The sequence below is a fragment of the Watersipora subatra genome, chromosome 3 (genome assembly GCF_963576615.1).
Source record: "Watersipora subatra chromosome 3, tzWatSuba1.1, whole genome shotgun sequence".
In the NCBI taxonomy this organism is placed as follows: domain Eukaryota; kingdom Metazoa; phylum Bryozoa; class Gymnolaemata; order Cheilostomatida; family Watersiporidae; genus Watersipora; species Watersipora subatra.
This window is the reverse complement of record NC_088710.1, coordinates 33,509,651-33,527,851: the sequence shown is the minus strand read 5'-3', so window position 1 is coordinate 33,527,851 and position 18,201 is coordinate 33,509,651. Positions and strand designations below refer to the sequence as shown.

Genomic DNA, 18,201 nt, shown 5'->3' with positions numbered 1-18,201 from the left:
TATAAATCGCTTTTCTCGGCAAATGTCAAAAGAAAATTCGCTTCATTCCCGTTGGCTCGTCCTCATATACGTACAGAGAACAATAAACTACCGTAAGAAAATAGTTAACGAAGTGGACATGTTCGCGTTGGTTGAGCGAGTCGTTAAAAACGTCGTGTAATGCAGGTACATACATGTATTTGCATATACGTCGACGCTTCGAGTTAGTTAATCTTTATTGAAATAATATTAGTATAAAATATAATATTATTTGCACCTCTATATGCAGGCAAAAATAAATACAATTTATAATTATATTTCATGAGAAAGAAACTCCTCATCTGTAGGTGAGCTTGTCAGATGTAAATAACGAAACGGTTTTGTAGAGAGAGTAATTATAAGTAGCAAAATAAAATAATACTGGCAGGAAACAGAAATTGCTCCACGGCAAGACTTATATACAGTGTTTATATACAAAGCAATACAGAATTCAATAATGAGAATGCAATAAAGAAAATATCTTGAGTCCACAATGCCAGAGGTGGACCCAATCAGACCTGCTAACCCAAGAGTGGGGCAATGCATGAGATTTGGTTTTGGGACAATTGATGTATCAATGATAGTATATATAAAATTGTGGAAATTGGGGCAAAAATCTCTCGCATTTCTCACGCATTTTTATTTTTTCTTTGGGGTGATTGCGTGAGTCTCACGCCCAATGCGTGAGAGTTGGCAGGTATGGACCCAATCCACCCAGCCTCGGCAGCACGGTGGCGCAGGCCCCGCCAACCAAGGCCAGACAAGGTCAGGGGCTGAGAGGAACAAAATTCCAGAGCAAACTGTGTGCCCGGATGTCTGGCACATGCTGAAATAACAGCTGATAAGGGGCTGATAAGGTCCCCTTTGCATACCCGTGCGGGCGCAAGAGCTCGGTACAGTACTTAAGTTTATATTTACTTAACGCATATGCTATTCCTGAAAGTATTTCAGAAGTTAGTTTGACTAAATATACTATGCATGCACACATATATATCTATCAGGTAGCTTGTGTTTGTAACTCAAGATTTTAGGTATTAGGGCCTGGGGAGGGCAACTCCACGAAAATGGAAGCATAAATAATGTTGTTACTGGTAAAAGTGCATATTCAGGTATCATAGTAAGTAGACTTACTTGGTAATGCTTATGTTAAGCAACTAGATTTTTCTATATATCTAATCACGCTAAACCAGTCACCTAGCTGTGGTGTGAAAGATTTCCTGATAACGTTGTACAAATGACATTTAAACAAGAAGTGGTAGGGAGATTCGTCCTCTGACAAGCACACACAAGTCGGGGAGTAAGTTAAACCGAGTTTATACATGTGAATTTGTAGCCTGCAGTGCCCTGTAAGAAGGAGACAAAGATTCCCAATTAAGGTTGGTTGTAGGTGCAGTGGGATTCTTGATTCCTGCAATAGCGTTGTTGGGTTGATTAACAAAGGTATGAGACCATCTGAACTCTGTCTCAACTTCCAATGAGTTTTCCATCGTTCTTTCCACCTCTGTTGTGTGAACTTTAATATCTTATTTCGTTTCAAAGCTATCATCGAAATATTTGAGTTTGCATCTAGAGTTCTAAGGCCTAGGAGTTTAGCACCTTCTGAATTTACGTGCTGGCTTAATCTACGCTTCGAAGACACATAAGTATTGTATTTGTATAAGTAGTACAGTATAAGTGTTTGATGTGTATTTTTTAAATATGTACATTAGAGAAAGTTCTATATTCCAAATGTGTAGCCAGAAGGAATTTAATCTCAAAATAACAAACCTGCATGTATAGTAGTAAATGGAAGTATAATAAAATAACATAATGTATTTTGTGATTGACTAGAAGTAGAATGCTTTTCTGATGACTATCCCATGACCAAACACGAGTGAAGCGATTGGTTGGGAGATTTATGATAAATGCACATGTGCACACAACTCCCAAAAATTATTCATCAACATTGAGACGAATCCTTGTCTCAAAATTTCATCAACAAATTTAACCATCGTTTTGTAGAGTCGTTAAAGTATAATAACGATACAAAACACATATAAGCCTATTTAAATATGTTACCAAGTCTTTGTAAACCGTCGACATTATTTTAAAACTTACCCATCTGATCGGATTATACACAAAATAGACAGATTTATTTGGACGAAAATCATTATTAAAACTTGCTAAGCCTCACTTTTATCAAAGTTAAGACCGGAAATTGAAACCTCGAGCGACAGAGAATAAAACGATTAAGTCGTGCGCATTTCACGAAAAAATAACGTGCACATTTCATCAGTCTTTAGCATTGTCGAAATGCCGAAGGTTTCTGTAATTAACGTAGGAGTACAGAAATCATTTCATTTTTGCCGATTTCAAAGTAACTGACATTTTAGACACATTTGAGTACTTTGGTATTCTAACTGATGTCCAACGCAGTGTAAGTAAAGGAAAATACGATGATATTTTTTTCTAACGATTCTTGTGAGATTATTACAATATTTAATTATAAGTTTGGATATTCTTCTTGATACTTCTTGATATTGTTAGCTATGGCGTTTTTAAATGTAAACAAAATTGTGCATTGGTTTTTTATTATTACTGTATTACTATATTAATAATATTGGTTATTCTAATAATATCAGTGTATTTTACTTCTAATATTGCATTTCTCCTATTGCGGAGGAGAGATATAAACATATAATCTTTTCCTTTCATTATTGCTGTTTGTTGTATATAATAACACCCACACCCAGTACATTACAGCTACCATTGCAGTTATCCTATTGCGCTGCTGCGCCATTTGACTGCTAATATTGCATTTCTCAACTATCAGTACCCTTTCTTTTTTCCAATATCACTTTGGTCGTGGGCTGTATGACAGTGGAATTTCTAGTTAAATATAATTGCAGTCAGACATAAGATTGCAAAATATAGTTGATTTCATAGGCTATCTCTCTGTAACATTTAGTATAAATGTTCAAATATAGTCGCTATAACAAGTTTAGCATTTAGAAATTCTATATAAACTTTGTTTTGGGAGGTTGTGGAGAAATTATGTTATGCATAACTAATCCGAATTCACACACAACATCAGTGTTGAATTTGCTTTGTCATATTATTCTATTTTGACTATGTTTAGTTTGTGAACTTTTGCTTAGCTTGTGGAAACTAATTTAATTATTACTGGTTCAGGTCTAGTGAAGGTGTTAAGCTATTGTAAGCAATACTAGTATCTACCAGTCAAACTTACTTCTTTATTTTATAAGTCAAACAATGAAATACACAACTAACAAAATTCTAAAACAATAATATTAATGACAAACAATCAGAAGAGCTAATAAAAATTACATCCTTACTCGAACGGTCGTCTATCCTTGTCGGTCAGCTCTGTACAGCTGTGAGTTTCGGCAGTCAAATGAGAGTCGTGAGAGTCCATAGGTTGAGAGTGTCAGCAGTTGAGATAATGGTGTAAAAGAGGCTAAGCTGATGAAGGAGAATGAGACTCCAGGGGGGGAGAAGGAGACTCCTCAGCAGGCAGATGGAAAAACGTCCAAGGAGGCCCTTGGGAAAAGAGAGAGAGAGAGAGAGAGCCAGATCTCAAGCTAGAGCCGGAGATAGAGATGGGGATAAAGATGCTGAGTCATTGGAGCTGTTCGCTTTTATAGATGTCTGGCATGTGGAACGGCTAGCCTGTGGGTGTAGGTTGAGTGTTAAGGTTCAATGCTTTCTGTCAGGCGTGTGAAGATATCTTGTTTGCGTAAGTCTTCAGCTGGTGCACGTGATGTTGACATGTAGGGTGGAGCTCGTGACTTACTCCTGGTATCTAGATCATGTTTGACAGGAGTGGCAGATCTGTATGTGACTCATGTAACTCGTCTCTAATGTTTCTCTGGTGGCTTTTTGATGATGGTGGTTGGTAGGTTTAATTGCTTCGACTTCTTTTTGGCTGTTTTCCATCTGGTGTTGACACAGTTTCTATGATTGATTTCTTCAAATTCTGAAATTCATAATTTTCTTTTGACGTTTCCAATTATTGAATCATTTTTATTTCTCTTAGGCGTCTTGCTGCTTGTAAGTATTATATGCTTACCCTGTGGTTTGGCTATATACCCTGTTGGTATCTTGTTTTCGCAGTATCTGATTCTCCATACAACAACTTTCAAGTAGAAAAGCATTGATTAAATCTAATATGAAAGAATTATGAATATTTAAAGAAAACAGTTCAAAGTAGAACATAAACATAAAACGTACGTGTAATATAAACATCTGAACACCAAATGAGTGTCATGCATACATTTTACAATATGAATATTGCTTATAACTAATTTCATTTTGACATTTTATAGAAGCACTAGTGCAACATATAGACGTAGTATGTACATGTGTGTAAACTATATGAATAGCCATCTTGGATCACCTCTGTTTCAATTAATTTAGAGTCTTTTGATGACAACTCGCATGGCCATTGAGCTCATATGCTTCGAAAAATCGGTGATAGGTATGGTTACCATTACTACTTCTATTTAAGCAACCTGGAGCAGAGCAACTTCTAGGCACTGCAATATTAGACATAAGGTAACCAACAAACTTGTGACAGCATTTCATTTACCAATCAATATGATTTATAATGTTATATCAAATAATTAAATTATCAATATTGCTACCAGTAGTATTTCAATAATAATTCAATTTAATAATTTTTAAATTAATATTTTGCATGCTGCATGCTTTTATAAACTATGATTTATTGTTATTATAAAATATTTAATTTGAATATCATAGTCCTACATATATTTAAGTTTAATATTCATTAATTTAATAATATAATATAATACACATTTTACAATAAAATATAATTTAATATAAATATAGTAAATGAAAATGTAATTGAATAAATTATTATAATTATTACACTGTGACTAACGCTAACTAATAAAATAAGGTATGGTAAAATATTATATTAGTTATATATTTATCACTCATGTATTGTATGTAGTACGCAGTAGTATTGTGAATTGAATGTAATATTATATAAAAATTTAGATAAACTATGATAACGGTATAAAATTATGTGTAATTTAAAATCTGTAATAAATCAATAAATATAATTATATAATACATAAATATATATAAATAATATTTATATTTATTTTATAATATAATTTTAAAAATATGTCGCCTGATACTCACTCAGTCACTGGTAACCTTTCCTCTATTTATTGAACTATTCTGTTTAATTCTGGACAAACTAGAAATTTGAACTTGAAACATAATGAAAATGGTACATGAGATAAGTACATGAGCAAAAATGTTAATTTGAGTTCAGAACTCAGAAATCCCTAGAATAATGTTGGTTTGGCCAATATGCGAACATGTAACAACCATGCGGTTAATCTAGCAGTCAACGATAGCCAATGTTAATGGCAATGTACATTTGGATTTTCAATTAAGGCATAAGATTTCCCTGCTATATTGACTATAATAATTGTACTTCTAATAGACTCCACAAGAATTGAATTTTTGCTCAATATACCTCAAATTATGACTAGTCTGTGAATAGCATTGCTTATTGGAAAAAACAATTTCAGTGCCATGGTTAACTCAATGAAATACGCCATTGTTCGCCGCCATTTCTAGGAGCTCAACGCAAATAGTCTTGGACTGAGTTGCATCCACTCTCACTCTTCCGCTCAGCACAAAATGAATGGGCTTGCTACGATTCAGATACAGTAATTCATGTTGGATATGGTTTCGTAGCCCCATACAGCGGTGTTTAAGCAGAGTTACACTACCAGAAGTTCAAATATTTTCAAGAGTTCCAAACTTACATGGCTCTAGTCGTTTTATATACCAAAAAGATTGTCAGGTTTTGCTGATTTTCTTCATGTATAGCACTAGTATCTTATCTGTACTTACTAGTTAAGTTTACACGAGGCTAAAACCCAGGGGTTTCATTTTCTTCTATTAATTCCCAAGGACTAGTCTGAGATGTTATAAAATGCACCCTTTCCTTACACTGACTTACACATTGATAAAAAACTACTCCTTATCACTTCATCACCACAGACTAATTGTTCCCTTTTTGGCTCATTTACTGCTCCTACTTAGAACAAGGATTTTACCCCCTTAGCACTACTTAGATGCCATTTTACTACTGCCTGCGGTGGATAGCAATATGCATGTCAAAGTGTTGGCCCCTGTCCATAGCACCAAGCTAAATAAACATACCCTTTTTTATGAGAACACTCTAGTGTCTGGCCACAAAAAAAAACGCGCCTAAAACGTGCTGTTTTTCGCCGAGCCCTCGGGTATGAAAGTTGAGAGTGAAACACCAGGGGCTAAAAGTCCTGTGCCAACAGCTAGAAAATTTAAATATACTCTAAAACTGATCAGTGTGGCAAAGTATCTCAAACCGACCAAAACTTCCAACTATGTAGAAGATGAGCGAGAGTACTTCGGAGATTTATTGCTATCTACCATAAAAGTACCAACTGCAGGGCCTCAGCTCATACATGTACATGTAGATTGTCTACTTCTCTGGCTTCACGTGAGGAAATCAGTGCTTCCAAAGAAGAGTATATTACCTAGCTGGCTATTGTCTACAGAGTTTGCTAAAGTTGAAGCAAGTATCTGAAAGTTGATGCACCAGCCTATCTAACACATCTGGGTATTCCACACTTTAGGTCAGGTTTTCTGCAATTAAAAAACTTTGAAAAAGGTGCTTTGTGTGAAGTTTCTGGTGACACATTTGCTCTGTTCAAAAAGTGGGAGTCAGTCGTGAGAAGCTTTGAACCTCATCCTATGAATAATCATATAGGTACTGTGATAGCTTCTAGGAGAATAGGATAGGGGAATATTGATATGCCACGTGAACAGCCCACTTGTCATCATATATTACAGAAACTGGTGAGGAAGTTTGTGATTGTTAGACTTCATATTTTATGTAAAAAACATACCTCCACCTCAGTCAGTGCCGCTAGGTAGCAAAAGCATGGTCATGCGAACACTAGCTAGGAATATTCATTAAATGTTGTTGAAATTTGATGCTTTCTGTATTCTTACTGTACTCATGCTTGTTGGCTAGTATATATATATATATATATATATACGTATATAAATATATGTTATAAATGTGTAGGTCAGCCATTGCACACAAAATACTATGCTGGCGTAGCTTGCTATAGTACTAGTACAGCTTAGCTTTTTTGACTTGTTTATTCAAAATTAATATTTTTATTGTAACATTACTATGAAGGATCTTTTATGTAGTATCATATGCTCATTTGGCATTGTTTTTATTATGGAAAGTTGTTCAATGTTTATGTTGTACTGCATAGTGTAATAGGAAAAATATGCTTAGCATACCATTGTTATTTATTGTGCTACAAATTTGTCATTAATATATCTTTAGTTGGCTATTTCTCTGTCTGTCTTGTTTGTATTCAGTTATTATTCATTCGCTAGGATATAAATCTTATTACAAGGTCTATGTGTAACACACTACACGTTTGAACTTTGAACTGAGCAACCCGGTTCTGCTGTGTGAACTTATAAACTTCAACAATGGCTTTGTATGACTCAAAATTAAGAGAGTGTGATTTGTTAGTTTGTCATTTAACTTGGCTTTATTTATAGCAATCAAAACTTCCAGAGTCACTTCGTCCAGTTATAGTTAAAAGTCTCAATACACTAAATATCAATTATCTTCAACGGTATAAAAGAATTGAACATTTATCTTCTAAATATAATATAATTTATAAAATTAGTTGAACACTCAATTTAAATTTAAAACATCTCCCTCTAGTGTTTTCCATCTGAAGTTTTTAATAGCCTGGTATCAACACAAAACACTTACTTGTGAGTATGTAAGCTCTGTGTGCTCCACTTCAGTCTCGTTGAAGCGCTGGCTACCGACTGATGAGCCTGAGCACAAGTTGGTCTTTTTATATTAAAAGTAACGGATGTTTTTCTAGACTTGTGCAAGTCAGATTAGGACCTATTTCTTCGGACGCAAGCCGATTATTCTTGACGTAGGTACCAGTTCTGATCGGACACAAGTTGGCTCCAAAATCGGATTTATGCGGCAAATTTAATCAGCTCTGATCTGCACAAATCCTGAGCAATTCCGTTTTCAGCGATTTCTAAATTAGTTTAGGCAGTCATTTGTACCAGCTAAGACTGTTTAGCGATCTACTTTTCTGACCACAAGCAGAGCTTGCCCACTGGTCACATAGATACCATATCTATGTGTCTAAATAGCATGAATGTCATTTTTCATACTGTTTAGTGAGTACATACCTATGTTGTACAAGGTTATGTATATGTGTCTCATGCATTGTTAGTTAACCTAACAATGATGATTATATATTGATAGATATCTATGTCTCTATGAGCTCTGTAGATCACTGTCAGTACCTACCAGGCATACTGTCAGTATGCCTATCAGTGACCTACAGACCCATAGAGCTTATAATAGTACCTCTTGCACTTTCAGTTACAATCATTGTCCGTAATAAATTTGTGGTTGTCCATTGATTAGCATAAAAAAGCCTGTTTATAACTTTTATAACTACTAAGAACAAAAAAATCGGCAATTGATAGTATTATAAATATAATTATCATTGCGAATACATTAAATTGTTTGTTTAGAGGCCTAAAGTTGTGAAATTGCAAGTTAACACAATTTAGCTAAGACATTCTAGTGCAGATAATAGGAGTTATTTACGTTGAAGTAGCAGAAAACCTGTAAATATGGAGTTGTCACTTTTGTAACTGCTGTCAGAGTTAGAGCAAAACCTGTGCTTTTTTGTGGTATACTTGATAGTGTTCTAAGGCTACCCAAGTAGTTTTATTGGCTGATAAATAAAGTCAGGTAAGAGCGATCCATTGTAAGTCTATATAAAAGCGCTTGTATAGGCTTCATTGGTGGTGTAACCCTGCTTAAACGACGCTGGCCCCATAGAGGTACATGTAGATAGTCCTAACTAAACAACTTGGCTAAGCACGAGAACAGGCCGATTTGGATCCACTTAATTCTTTTGTTGGAGGGACGATGTCGCCATTTTAGACAATAAATCACATATGTACATGTTTGTCTTCTGTTTGTTTTTCTTTTGTATGAGAATCAAGAGAGCTTCAATTTTTCTCTTAAATACTGCAGAATGTGTGTAATTGTCACCATTGTCACTATTTCCATCTACCTTTCATACCCTATTTATATTAGTGGCTTTAATGGTATTGTTGCTACTGCATCATTATGATTATTTATTATTGTTAGTATTACTTACTACTACTAATAATACTCTAATAATAGTGCTAATTACTACACACTCACCCACTGTTACCACTGCAGCTACCATCTTTTCCTCCTTTCACCGACGACCACCACTACTACTATTATTTATTACTGCACATTAGTTTTAGTCATTGCTTCTTAAATTATTCTTCAATAATAACTTTGTTTTATTTATTTAGCTATTTATTGCCTGTTTCTCAACTCTCATCGATCAAACCACCAAGTAATATTATTATTATTTTAGCTATATTTTTCAACTATAATAATTAATTGTAAGAATAGTAAGTTCTGTTCTAATAATCTCCGTTCTTTCCCAAACTATTGTTGTCTCACTTTTCACCCACACAGGCCTTTCATTAGTTTGCAGACTTATTGCATTTTTATTATCAGTAGTGCAATAAGTGACACAAGTAATAATAATAATGGTAAATGATAGAAGATGATGATAATGGTCGTAAATAAAATTTTCACATTTTTTCATGACTCAAGCAATTGCAGAAGTTTTCAAAACAGGCCATTTTAATTTTACTATCTGCTGTATTGGTAATATTGTTTGTATTGCAGCATGTTGTTCTAGCCAAAACCATGCCAAACTTTCGTGGTGCATTTGGCTGCAGCAACAATGTTTCGAAAGCGCCTGATGAGTCTTATCACAGGTAGTAGGAACTTTACTCAAGTAATTGGTATTGGTTGCAGGTTTTCTTCTGATCCACTCACTTCATGGCATATAGAAAAGTGCTGAAACGCGAAGGGTTCACATCTAGTGAATTTTCTCTCGATCGGTACAAGCGTTAATCTCCTTCACCGGTGGTAATAGATGTTGAGCAGCATGAAATTCTCATAGAATCACTTTCCAGTTTCAATCTTCAGAAGCAGAAGAATCTAAATGACATTGCTGGTTTTGTGGTTAGAGACCTAAGAGGCGCTGTAGGTGTGAAAATTGCATTCCGTATTTGGCTAAGCAACCTGCTGCCAACCTACAACCAGTAAAATTGGTACCAACTATAACACTTTGTCACTTTCAAACCAATTTAGAAGATCAGGTACTGTGAAGGGTGAAACAAAGTGACAACTGTTGAATGGTTTAAATGTCTAAGCTCGGATAAACGCCACACTGCATAATGAAATAAACAAAGAAAAAGCTTTGTTAGGTATGCAGCCATAAAACGACCTTGATGCCATTATGGGCATGCGTAACCTCTTTAATGAATTTGAGTTTCAAATGAAAAACCACGCAACAGGTTGACAAGCTAACACATAATAATGATGAGCTGTGTAATCAAATAGACCAGATTGTAAGAGTTAGAGCAGATAGATCAAAAACTTCAAAGGCAACTATTCAGGAAATCGATGAGTTAAGCAAGTCGCTAACAGTATTGATCTACTACTTATGTTCAACAACCTCATCAAATTTAAGACTAAAAGTAACTGAAGATAATGCAAGACTATCCAAGTCAGATATGCAACTGCATGCTATTGGTAAAACACAAGCAATTCAAGAGCCCAAATTAAAAAAAACGTGATTGAAATTGAGAGCCATATCGAGAATGAAATGCTTCATATACAGTCAAAGATTAGCTGTAGAGAAGTGTGAAAACGTTGGTCTCATGTTAACTACCAATGTTTACCTAGTAATAATGTAACCTACCAATGTTTACCTGATGCAGCAGTAATAATGTGATGAGAGAGGCATTATGATAGTGCTAGTTGTACATAAACATTTTTATACCACATATTACGGTATATTCTATCCAGTTCCATCTTGCAACTTTAAGCTAGTAGCATTTCACTACTTTACTTACTGTCCTATTTTATTGTATTCACTTCTTTGTTTGTGTTTATTCATTCTGTGCATACTGATTGCATAATTGTGGTTTAGTGCATAAATGAGGCTTTTTGTATAAGAGCTTGTTTATAAGGAGACATTTCCCCATGCTTCTTAGAATGGTGTACTTATAAGGAGAGCTCTAACAAAGATTTCCATATCATTTTTAGCATAAATATTAAGGAGGATCAATTGAGCTTCTTTGAACAGTTAGTACATGGAGTATGCTTTTCTTTGTCTAGTTGTTTGTTTATAACTTCTCTCCATATGTCATGCAATGTTTTATTTATAAGAAGATCTCTAACAAAAGCCTCCATTTACCATATCATTTTATTATAAATAGTAATTACCTTCTATTATTGCTAGACATTCAACATTCAATGCTTGAATCACACAGTTGGAGCAACGGAGCTTCATTAGACAGTTAGAATTAACGGAGTATCTTATTGCAACTTGTGACAATTTGGCTTCTAAAGGCTGTTATAATAAATTAGACATGGTTATTTTGTAACAACTTGAGACAAGTTGGTTTTTAGGTATAACTTGACCACTGTTGTGTTTAGTGCAAGTTTACATTATTTTTTAGACATTAGTGTGTCCATGTGAATCTTGAGAAAAAAGACTAGCATAGCAACTACACTACCTGGTGTGATCTCTGGCCTGCTTGGTTGGCATGATAGCTCTGGTGCTCTGATCATGGTAATTGAAACTGGTGTACCAGTTGGCTACATAGGTGTTTGCCTGCCCGGTTGGCACTAACAGGCAGAGTAATGTTCATGGAATTGCACTTACAATGTTGAAACAATTCTTCTCTAGACCTGTACATTACAACACTTTGAACCTTGCAACTCCTTTACCTCTAGCAAACCACCTGTAACTACGAAACCGCACAAAAAAAGATAAATAAACCATGGTGCTAACCAAGCCCCACATACTACCACAGACTGTGACTCTGAAAACAATGATCTCAAATGTGCGACAAATATCATTGCCCATTGCACAAACCTTCAGTCAAGAACCTATGAGTAGGTCTCCAACAGCTTCGTATTGCAGGGTGAACACAGCTCCGATTGCTATACCCTTACAGGTGTAGCTACCCAGAGCAATACAAACTATCGAAACCAAATACAAACTCAGGGCAACATAGCTCAGCAAGACCTGATAGGGCCAGGACTACAGCGTATCAATTACCACTAGCAGAGCCAAGACCTGATAGGGCCAGGACTACAGCGTATCAATTACCACTAGCAGAGCCAAAAGTAAAAAACCATTGTCTGATTGCAAAAAGTTAGAAAACATGGGTATTTATCTTAGAGGAAAAGTGCAAGATGCTGTAAACAGGTACTTTTTTTTACACAGTGAAACAGCGTATGTGCGGTGTTAAATGCCAGGTTCAGAAATCCATTTACAATCCCTCAGATTTGCAGTGGTCTGCCATCCAGCCTAAAGACAAGGTCAGACTACAGAAAGTCATATACTTTCTTTTGCTGTACAAGGCTATGAAAGTCTATATTGACAGTTCTCAGACAGTCACCAATTCTCAACAGCCAAAAGCTGCAAATCCCTTGCGAACAGGAGGCAATTCCCAATGACTAGAAAGCCCATCAAGACCCCTACACAAAGATTCCAATACAAATTCCAATTCACCTTTGTGGATACTACCTGTTTGGATCTCAAGTAAAAATAACTTTCTAAAAGAAACCTTAATATGTGTTTTCATTGACTCAATGTCTGACAATGTATATTATCGCAGATACAATTCACAAATTACAACCAGACTGCTTACACAGAAATAGATATTACAAGAATGACATTCAACAAAAAAATATTCACAGACTCACTAGTATATCATTTAAATTCAGAGCCTACCATCACAAAACTACTCCCAACAATATAACAGCTACAGTGAAACATGGATAACTCGCCCTCGGATATAGCGAACACATGGTTAACTCGAATAGATTTGCTTGGTCCGTTCCCACGCAATGATAAATGGCTCTATATAACTCGAACTCAACACTGTTAATTCGAACTGTTTTTTGCCCAACGGCTACCGAAACGGTTGCTATCGCTTTAGAAAATCACTTTATTCCAAGCCATAGAGGTAAACCTCAATTTTTCGTAATTCATAAGCGTCGTTATTACCTCCACCGGCAAAATATTTTTGTCAACGACTTTTCTAAAGGTTTGGTGAAATTTGATTTATACTGCTATACGATGAGTAGCACGGGCTAGCCGGGTCACGCGCGCAAGGATTTTCGCCACGCACATACAAAACAAAAACAGCATGTTGTTTTGTATTTGCGTGGCGAAAATCCTTGAGTGCGTGACCCGGCTAGCCCGTGATGAATAGTTTTCCGACGCTGATTCCGTGTTGAATCAACGTCGGAATGTTGAATGTTTAAAACGTCTTAAAAATTGTTGTAATTAAACGTATACGTTGTCTTAGCTAAAAAAACTATTCATCATTTGACCTAAACACAGAATACGTGTGTGCATTCAATAAGTATCCATTCAAAAAGCGTGAGTGATATACAATGTACCGTCAAACCTCGTAAAACTTTTAATTGAACTGTCTCGAAGTGTTGCTCTTAACGAATCCCAGGTAAAGTAAGGTAATCTTTGCATAAACTTCAAGAAAAATCGGCAAAATTGATCGTGGGTAAAACGCTCAAAAGAAAAAGATGTCTTTTCTTTTGAGCATTTCAGCAACGATCAAGTTTTGCCAATGACAATCTAAAAAAACGTCCTGGCAATAACATCACCTCAAACAACAAACCAATCTCAAGTGATAGAAAAATCTCTATACTTTTTGATAAAAACGTTTTAAACTTTACATTAGAAGCATTTAATTTGAAACAAGCCATTTGTGCTTTTGATTTATATTATAGTTTGTATATGTACATGTATCTACTAATAAATAAGTAAATACATAGACTTGTGACAGTGCTCTGATAACTTGAACGCTCTGATAATTCGAACACTTTTGCTCGGTCTCTTGAAGTTTGAGTTATCCGAGTTTCACTGTATTCCCAACAGCTAATATCAACAAAGATTATATTGAGCAGTTGGCCATATCTCATACAAACAGCTAATGAATTACCTAACAGTATCAAAAATATACCAGTTTGTTTACTCATAGACAACAGCGTCACCAAGGCCTTTAGACTTAAACAAGTTATCAACACGAATCATGATGATGAACCATTTGCTATAAAACCCGCCGTAGGCTGGAAAATTATGGTTGACGGTGCTCCATACATCACATTAGCGGCAGTTGTTGACCAACCCGCAAAAATGAATTGGTGACATTTTAGTGCACAAACACAAATCAAACCAAAGGCAGCACAAATTTATATATTCAATCAAAAATCTCACAGTGCGCATGAAGACACAATAAGCCTCGCTGTGAACAATATGCAATTTCTCCACATAATTGACGCACAAACTACCTGAGAGATAGTAAGGTAACCATGCTCTTGCTGTTCAATTCAAAAATCAGCTGCTGTTCATAGGTTAAAGGTCCGGCCACACGTAACAAATTATTCGTTCATTCTGACCGAATTCACGAGTTTTACATAATTCACATATTTATTCGGCCGAATATTCCATAATCGTCTGAGCTGTGCATGTACACCGAATTCATCAACGAAACGCTTTTAATTGGCTAACCAATTTTTTTAGCGAGCACGACTCAGTATAGCTTTGACAAGTGGTATAGTCCAAGACACGTACGACGACACGCAATAAAAGTATCACCGCGATATGACTTCATACATACGATGCAACTGCCTATATGCGCTAGAGATAGCGACTGTTTTTACGACGGAGCTTTTGCTGCATAAAAAGAAATTATTATTATTGAAAAAGAAACAATTTATAGCTACTAAAACATTTAAAAGAAAGTACTGGATACACGATGGGAAGTTCCTGCCATGGTGAATCAACGAGAGAGAACCAACAATAGTGCATATAGGCAGTTGCATCGTATGTATAGTCATATCGCGGTGATACTTTTATTGCGCGTCGCCGTACGTGTCTTGGACTATACCACTTGTCAAAGCTACTGAGTCGTGCTCGCTAAAAAAATTGGTTAGCCAATTAAAAGCGTTTCGTTGACGAATTCGGTGTGCATGCACAGCTCAGACGATTATGGGATATTCGGCCGAATAAATATGTAAATTCTGTGAAACTCGTGAATTCGGTCAGAATGAACGAATAATTCGTTACGTGTGGCCGGACCTTTAGGCTGCTGAAAAGGAAATTCTAAAAGGACTCACATTATAATGAGCTTATATACCGTAAGATTATAAGCAGTATGATAAGCAAAAGAAAAGCTGTTCTTACAACTGAAGAAACTGGTGATGACTCTTGGTGTATCCCACACCTAAAGGTTAACCACCTTTGAAAAACAGATCAAATCAGAGTAGTTTTTGCTGTGTCTTAAGGTGAGAGGTGTAAGTCTGAAATTTTTTTTTCAAGGGTCAGAGCATATCTGAGTTTAAGATTATAAGAGTTTAGACAATGATGTCATAGATGGTTAGCCATGGCGGCGAAAATGCCACACTTCCAATTGATAACATATTACTGGGACACTAACTTGCACCTTCCAAAAACCCACTTCAAAGAGTAGCTAGAGTTACTTAACCACAACAATTCTACTTCTCCATTCTTTACTTTGTTGGTGATTCCCATAAATTGGAAGTTTATCTCTCAAGTGTTTAAAAAAACTCTAAAATTGTATATCGAATAAAGGGTAAAATCTGTTTTTTAACAAATAATTAATTCTTTAATTATTATTAGAATTTAAACTTCTTTGTTAGTTTAGACTAATATAAAAGTCCTCCAGTCAATATTTATTTTTTAGCACTGGTTCTACGCTTCAAAAAGTGTGAAAAAATTCAGCTCAACGCAAGTGAATGCAAATTTTCTAATGGTACACCACCGGAAGTAAGGCTTTATATAAAACGATGTTTAAATGATTGTCTATACTTTTTTATGTTCTACTCAGTCTAAACACAACCGAGATCCCTTGTAGCCCTATGCTTCTGAGACCAGTAGCTAGGGAGACATTAAAAGAATGCTTATTAGTTCAAAGTATCAGAATACCACTAAGATTATCAATGGTTCATTTGGTACAATGCAGGTCAGCCTCAGTAATACAAAATGACTACATATATTTAAAGCCACGTCCTCCCCTTCATGCGTAACTTATGGGCTACAATTTTTGAGTGACACTTTCAGAGATTTTTTCTCTCTAATCACACTAATGCTCAACTTTCTCTCTAAACTAACACTAATCACTCCATTTCATTTACCTTAATTTTTAAGTCGATGACAGCCTTGCCGGTGTCAGAAGTGAATCAGTGGCCATAAACCTGATTAAAGAGGTTTAGACACAGTCAGCCAAAGAGTCCGAGATTAAACAAAATGACCTCATGCAGCAAAACTGTAAGAGCCGTCATTTCTGAAAGTGAGTACACTAGCGCATTAGTCAGTCAAGAGCTCACCCACCTCAGAACTCCTTCTACAAAAAAGGAGCCTTGGCGTATTGTGGGATACTAACCAAGATATGTTCACCTTCAAACATGAACTACCATCAAAAATCTGACACCCAAAGAGGCATTTTGCCATCAGTTGCATCTGTATTCAATCTTTTGGTATGATATCTCCCTTCGCATTGAAGGGGAGAACTAATCCGCAAGAAACCTGCAAAGAAAAATATGATTATCTAGCATGGGAGTTTGCAAAAATCGATCAACGAGTTTATCCTAAATCTTGGGATTAAGCTGAATGTGCTGGTGAAGATTGGCAGTTTGGCTTTATTAAATGTCATCCTAGTATTTTCTGCAGAAAGCCGGAAACAAGCTTGAGTTGTAGAACAAGCTTTATTTAAAAAATGTGAATGATTTCTAAGATGATCTGAATAGTGTTTTATCTAAGCACGCATTTCAAGCCAAAGACATCTGTAACGTTGATGAGACAGCTTTGACAACTGTGCCACAAACTGACAAGAAAACTCGTCAGGTCGAACAAGTAACCTGAGTAGAACATAGAAGAGTTTAGACAATCGTGTAAACATCATTTTATATAAAGCCTCACTTCTGGTGGCGGCGTACGTTCAGAAAATTTACATACACTTGCATTGAGCTGAGTTTCTTTTTACACTTTTTGAAGCTTAAAACCAGTGCTAAAGAAAATGTTGACTGGAAGACTTTTATAGCAGTTTAAACTAGCAATTAAGTCTAAATTCTATTAAGCTGCAGGTAAAATTACTGAAATAGATTAACTTGTATTGTTTAAGCGTACAGCCTGCCTGTACACGCTGGAGCTTCACATGATGGAAAGAAGTTGATGAGAATTTATGTTGGTTCTGATCGAAAAAGTAGGTTTTCAGCCTCAATATAAGCATTATAATTTTATAATACATCACTACTTTGCCCTTTTTAACAGTGTTTCACTTTTTTATAGATTAATTACCAATATTCACAGCATATTGATTTTGAGCTAGACATATATGATTAGTAATTGTTGTACACAAATTGTACAGTAGTAGTAATCTTGTAAATCACTTCAATCATGGGTTTTATAATACTACTGTTGCAATGATTCAGATGGAGGTCCAGGGTTGGTTATGGATCTGAGTTTGCTGTTAATGTAGATGATCACACATTACCTTTCAAAATTCAAACTTAAAATGTTGTGTCAGTTTTTTTAAAGTCATGAAATGCTGCTCTCCTCACATTCAATCCCACCAAGCAAACAACAATCTACTACTACAGGTATGCAAAGGTTTACTTCAATGTACCTCTAGAAGTTCTACACTTAATTTGCATCATGCTGTATCAGGATGCATGGTGTGGTGGTTCAATTGATGTGATAGCATAACTAGACTACACATTTTTTACCTGTATTACTGAATGTGTGTCAGCATCAAGTTCATTCTCGTTGGCCAATACGACAGTCAGCTATTTTTATAACCATATAGGGTGGAGAAAATTGTCATAATTTGTCACGCGACAATCCTATAAACTGAAAAGGGCCCAAAGGACAGAAGTCAGCTAGCCTCCTAGCAGGCAAGATA

General features: G+C 35.7%; 1 long non-coding RNA gene across 1 annotated transcript in view; it reads right to left on the bottom strand.

Moving 5' to 3' along the window:
* Window positions 1-9,652: 9,652 nt before the first annotated feature.
* Window positions 9,653-18,201, bottom strand: part of LOC137391707 (uncharacterized) — a 61,061-nt gene continuing 52,512 nt past the window's right edge. Inside the window, exon 2 of the long non-coding RNA XR_010978157.1 lies at window positions 9,653-10,269. This is a non-coding gene — a long non-coding RNA (uncharacterized lncRNA). The remainder of the gene's footprint in view (window positions 10,270-18,201) is intronic.